Source organism: Abramis brama (genome assembly GCF_963993115.1).
Source record: "Abramis brama genome assembly, chromosome: 1".
NCBI classification, from domain to species: domain Eukaryota; kingdom Metazoa; phylum Chordata; class Actinopteri; order Cypriniformes; family Leuciscidae; genus Abramis; species Abramis brama.
Genome location: NC_139963.1, coordinates 31,915,186 through 31,920,601, shown reverse-complemented (window position 1 = coordinate 31,920,601; position 5,416 = coordinate 31,915,186). Strand labels below are relative to the sequence as shown.

At 38.1% G+C, this 5,416-nt stretch overlaps 1 long non-coding RNA gene across 2 annotated transcripts; it reads left to right on the top strand.

The window, feature by feature from the left end:
- The first annotated feature begins 327 nt into the window (after positions 1 to 327).
- LOC311067697 lies at positions 328 to 3,849 on the top strand. Of its 2 annotated transcripts, XR_014603264.1 has the most exons (4): positions 328 to 576; positions 1,275 to 1,424; positions 1,767 to 1,788; positions 2,397 to 3,849. It is a non-coding gene; the product is annotated as an uncharacterized lncRNA (long non-coding RNA). The 2 variants fall into 2 exon arrangements; XR_014603265.1 differs by having other exon boundaries at positions 328 to 1,424.
- The last annotated feature ends 1,567 nt before the right edge of the window (positions 3,850 to 5,416 follow it).

The following is a 5,416-nucleotide window of genomic DNA, read 5'->3' as shown; positions in this document are numbered from 1 at the left end:
TTCCCGTTTGTTTATTTTTTTTTGGGAACCAAATACTAACGTTAGGGGAACATTCTTTTTTGGTTTTATTTTTATGTAACCATAAAATAATGTTCCCAGAACGTTGCTGGGTGGTTACTTTTAAATAACCTAAAAATAACTTATAGAGAACGTTTCCTAATGGTTATTTTTAAGTTATTATTTTGCAACCATAAAATAATGTTCCCAGAACGTTGCAGGGTGGTTATTTTTTGAATAACCTTAAAGTAACTTATAGAGAACGTTCCCTAATGGATATTTTTAAGTTATTATGTTGCATAAATGATCTCACTGAGGTTATAACAGGTTTTATTAAAATAGGAACAAATGGAACAAAACAAAATTTTCAAGATATTTTATCTGATTATCAAATAATTCCCTCCATCAATTCTGTTTATGTAAATGCTGCGTGACTTTTACGTGTTTTAATGGGCGCTCGCGCTGAACATTCGAGCCGCATTTGAACTGGAGCGGAGGCCGTTACCATGGAAACGGGACGACAGCTCAACTGACACAAGCAGTAACTCCGTCTCTCACTGTTGTTTTCACTACTTTCAGGTAAGTTTAGTCCCCAAACTTACACAAATAGTACATACAAATGCTTCTGACACATTCTTTCATGTAAATGACACGCTTCCGTTGAATATTTACTTTATAGAAATGATTTAGTGTCTTCAGGAAAAGTCCGCTAGCATCTCATCCGTTAAGTTAACAGTAACGTTAGCAGCTAACTGTTACTAGCTAGAGGCAAGTTAACTTGTGCTGTAATTTAGGCTTTTAATCACATTGTATGTATATGAGAGATTTTGATAGTATTGTAAAGGTTTTGCTGGCAATTTCCAAATGTGTGAATGAAAGTAAACTAATTTATTTAACTTAAAAATATTCACTGGACGGTTAATTCAGTGATTTCACGTGACGTCACATGACTCACACCATTATAGGAACGCCCACCTGGAGGGCAAATGAAAGGAGTGCTATAATGACATTTGTGCCTAGTATTAACATGAATATACAATACAGTAGCCTAGTTTGAACCAGTTTAAGATTCCTATTAATTAATTTTATACTCGTATGGCCAACTCTCTCATTATTAATAAATGGTAACACTTTATAATAAGGTTTCATTTTGTTAGCTTTAGTTAACATGAACCAACAATTAGTGAACAATTACTTCTACAGCATTTATTAATCTTAAAGTTAAGATCAACATTAAATACTGTATTTGAAATGTTGTTTGTCCTCTCTCTTTTCAGTATTTATTGCAGTCTAATCCTGATTGCAGAATTGAGCTCCAACCCCAGTTAAGCAGACCTGAACCAGTTGATCGAGGTCTTCAGGATCAGCAGACACTACAGACAGGCTGGAGCTAAACTCCTCCATGACCAGGACTGGACACCACTGCTGTAAGTGATCGATCTAGTCATGTTCAGAACATTTTGCAGGGGACCTCAGCTCTGGCCCTTGAGGACCACTGTCCTGCAGACTTTAGCACCAACCCTGGTCCAGCACGCCTGGACAAGCTAATCAAGCTCTTTTGGTTAAAAGAGCAAGTGAGATTGATCAGGTCTGGACATAAACTGCAAGACAGTGCACTTCGAGGACCAGAAGTCCTGGTTAATTGACTATTAATTAGTCAATAATCACTGATGAAAAAAAAATAATTTTTATTTGTATAGATTTATGTAATATTTGACTAATATTCAGTTGTCTTCTCTCTTTTTTCCTTAATTGTGATGTGTGTCAAGGCACAGGTCACTCTTTTTCTGTGTAAGTACTCGTTTGACCGTCAGACACATTCCCTCTATTTTTTTAAATAAAAATAACATATTCAGGTTGCAAGTTAAATCTATCAATGATTTATTGATAAAGACATTAAAAGGATTGTTCTTCATGTTGTTCCAAACATGTATTATTTACTTTTTTCTGTGGAATGCAAAAGAAGATATTTCGAATTATGTTTAATCTGTTTTGTTCATACAATGAAAATCCCATTGGATCCCATTGACTTTTTGAGTCATTTTTCAAAATATCATCTTCCACAGAAGAAATCATGCAGGTTTGGAATGACATGAGTGTGAGTACAAGTTGAAAAAATTATTCTTTACGTTGTGTTGATAATTTTAGTAAACTGTTCTCATGCTCTTATTTCATCATGCCCTCAATTGGTTCACTCTCTGTATGTTTCTCTTTCAACAACACCGCCTAAATTTGTTTTTAATAATAATAAACACCTGTAACTATTTTTCCGGAACTCAAATTATTCTCAGGTTTCTCCAGTCATATATAAATTACACTTGGAACAACCCTTGTTTTTGTTTTTTTGTAAAAAAATGTATGTTAACATTTCAATTGTTGTTGTTTTTTTCTCACTTTAGAGAAAAAACTGACACAAAAAACAGCCAGGCCGCAGCATCCGAAGGGGTTGATCCTGATCCTGTTAAATCATAATGCAAGAGACTGGGATGGTGGAAGGAGCAGAAGAACCAGAAGACTTGAGGACTCTGAAGACAAAAGACTCAAAATCTATTTAAAATAAATGCTGCTCTTTTGACAGTTCTGTTCAAACGTTCCTGATTTTTTTTTCCACGATTTACATGCTGACGACTGGATGCTGGCTACTGTAATAAATTATTAACATAAATTTTTAACATCCCAGGAATAATTACTTTGTAAAATAGATTAAAACAGAAAACAGTTATTTTAAGTTGCAACAATATTTCTGAATATTACTCTTTTTAATGTATTTATTAAATAAATGCAGCTTTGATGAGATGAAGGGATTTCTTTCAAAAGTATTTAAAAAAAATTACTGACCCCAAACTTTTGAACGGTAATGTATTGTGTATATATATATATATATATTTTACATGACTGTGAATAAATGAAATTATTTGAAACATATAACTTATAATGTACTACTTCAACTTTCAACAAGTGCAATTATTTTGCATGTATTGTGGCAAATGCAAAGTACAACCAAACTAATCTTGTTGTTTGTTAAGGCCACAGGTATATTACAATACATCTTTGCATTGTCCACACTTTTCCCAGTGTACCCACAGTATGCCCACACTTTTTACAGTGTTCCCACAGTATGCCCACACTTAACCCAATGTACCCACAGTATACCCACACTTTGCCCACAGCGTGGGCTTGCTGTGGGCCCACAACTGGTCCCAATGGGGGCCCACTCTACTTAGTGTGGGCCAGCCCACAGTCAGCCCACACTTTGGGCTGTCCCGATGGGGCCCTACCTGGGGCCCACATGTGCCCCGCATTTCACGCTGGTATTTGGGCCCACAGTGGGCTGCCCACAGTGGTCCCACACGGGTCCCTAAGGGGTTTGCTGTGGGCCCACAACTGGCCCCAATGGGGGCCCACTCTACTTAGTGTGGGCCAGCCCACAGTCAGCCCACACTTTGGGCTGTCCCGATGGGGCCCTACCTGGGGCCCACATGTGCCCCGCATTTCACGCTGGTATTTGGGCCCACAGTGGGCTGCCCACAGTGGTCCCACACGGGTCCCTAAGGGGTTTGCTGTGGGCCCACAACTGGCCCCAATGGGGGCCCACTCTACTTAGTGTGGGCCAGCCCACAGTCAGCCCACACTTTGGGCTGTCCCGATGGGGCCCTACCTGGGGCCCACATGTGCCCCGCATTTCACGCTGGTATTTGGGCCCACAGTGGGCTGCCCACAGTGGTCCCACACGGGTCCCTAAGGGGTTTGCTGTGGGCCCACAACTGGCCCCAATGGGGGCCCACTCTACTTAGTGTGGGCCAGCCCACAGTCAGCCCACACTTTGGGCTGTCCCGATGGGGCCCCACCTGGGGCCCACATGTGCCCCGCATTTCACGCCGGTATCTGGGCCCACAGTGGGCTGCCCGCAAGGGGCCCATTCGGGCCCCAAAGGAGCTTGTTTGCTGGGCTGGTTGCAATATTTATTCTGATTACTTTTGTGTGATAAAGATGACTGATAAAGCTATTATATGTATCTAGTATGAGTAACAAAATGCTTTTTCTGTGTCAATATTTGACTAATAATAATGAAAAAAAAGTGCACTTCAAATGAACATTTCTGAGAAAAATGTTTAATCTTTAATAGTCTTTAATAATAAATATATGTCCAAATTAAAAACTTAATACATGCAAGTAATTATGACTGAAAACATCCAGCAACTAGGGAATACACATCCATATGTTTATATATAGGGCAATACAGCCATCTACTGGTTACACAACAGTATTACAGATGATAAATGCTGCTTGACTCCGAGGTAAATATTTAGTACTGTAAAATCCCTTAAATGTAAATATAATAAATATTTTAAGTCTGCAACTTGTTACTGTATGGGGAGTTCAAAGCAGTTTGTATTGCTAGATTATAATACATTTCCTCTCTCATTTTCCAGGGAGTGGAGCAACTTTTCCATAAACAAAATTCTGATGCTGACACAGAGGATGGAGTGATAGTACCAGAGATCCACTGTCCCTATCAGACAATAATCTTACTCTGTTCAGACACATCACCTTTGAATGACTGGGATCTTGATCTTCAGACACCTGATTTATTTTAATATAAACTAGCAAATATTTCAATTTCTTTTTAAAATTTCAATTTAAAACAAACATAGTTCACAAGTACACAAGAGGTTTCACTTTATTCTTATTAAACTATGCTGATCTTGGATTAGCATACCAATAGCATATGAATGTTGAGGGGATAGTTCACCCAAAAATACAATTCTCTCTTATTTTACTCACCCTCATGCTGTCCCAGATGCATTTTACTTTTTTTCTACAGATAAACACGAATTAAGATCGTAAGGAAAGTAATCCATCTCTGCGAGTCCTAAAGACGCTTTAAAAACCACACACAGTGAGCGTGACGGTAATCTATGCGACCTCAGTGGATGAATCAATGCCTTCTGAAGTCAAACAATAGGCTAGATAAGAAAAATAAGGAAAATATTAAAAATCACTTCCGACCAACTGTCTTACGTACATGGGTTACAATCCACTTGTATTATGGACTCACAGAGATGGATTATTTCCTTAAAAATCTTTGTCTATGTTTATGTCAAGAAGAAAGTCATATACATCTGGGATGGCATGAAGGAGAGTAAATGATGAGAGAATGCTCATGTTTTGGGTGGACTATCCTTGTACTGCTTGTAGTCACTGCGTTGTTACTTGTACTGCAACAGGAACTGCTCAAAGAATCATTGCAACATTTAAAATGTATATGAATTTTTAAAATGTATTCTGTATTTCAGGGTTCTTGCAGGTTTCAGCAAGTCAAATTTAAGACCTTTTTAAGACATTTTAAGACCATAAAGATTGAAATTTAAGACCTACGTACACGACGCATTACCAAATAAATATTCAAATCAAAGAA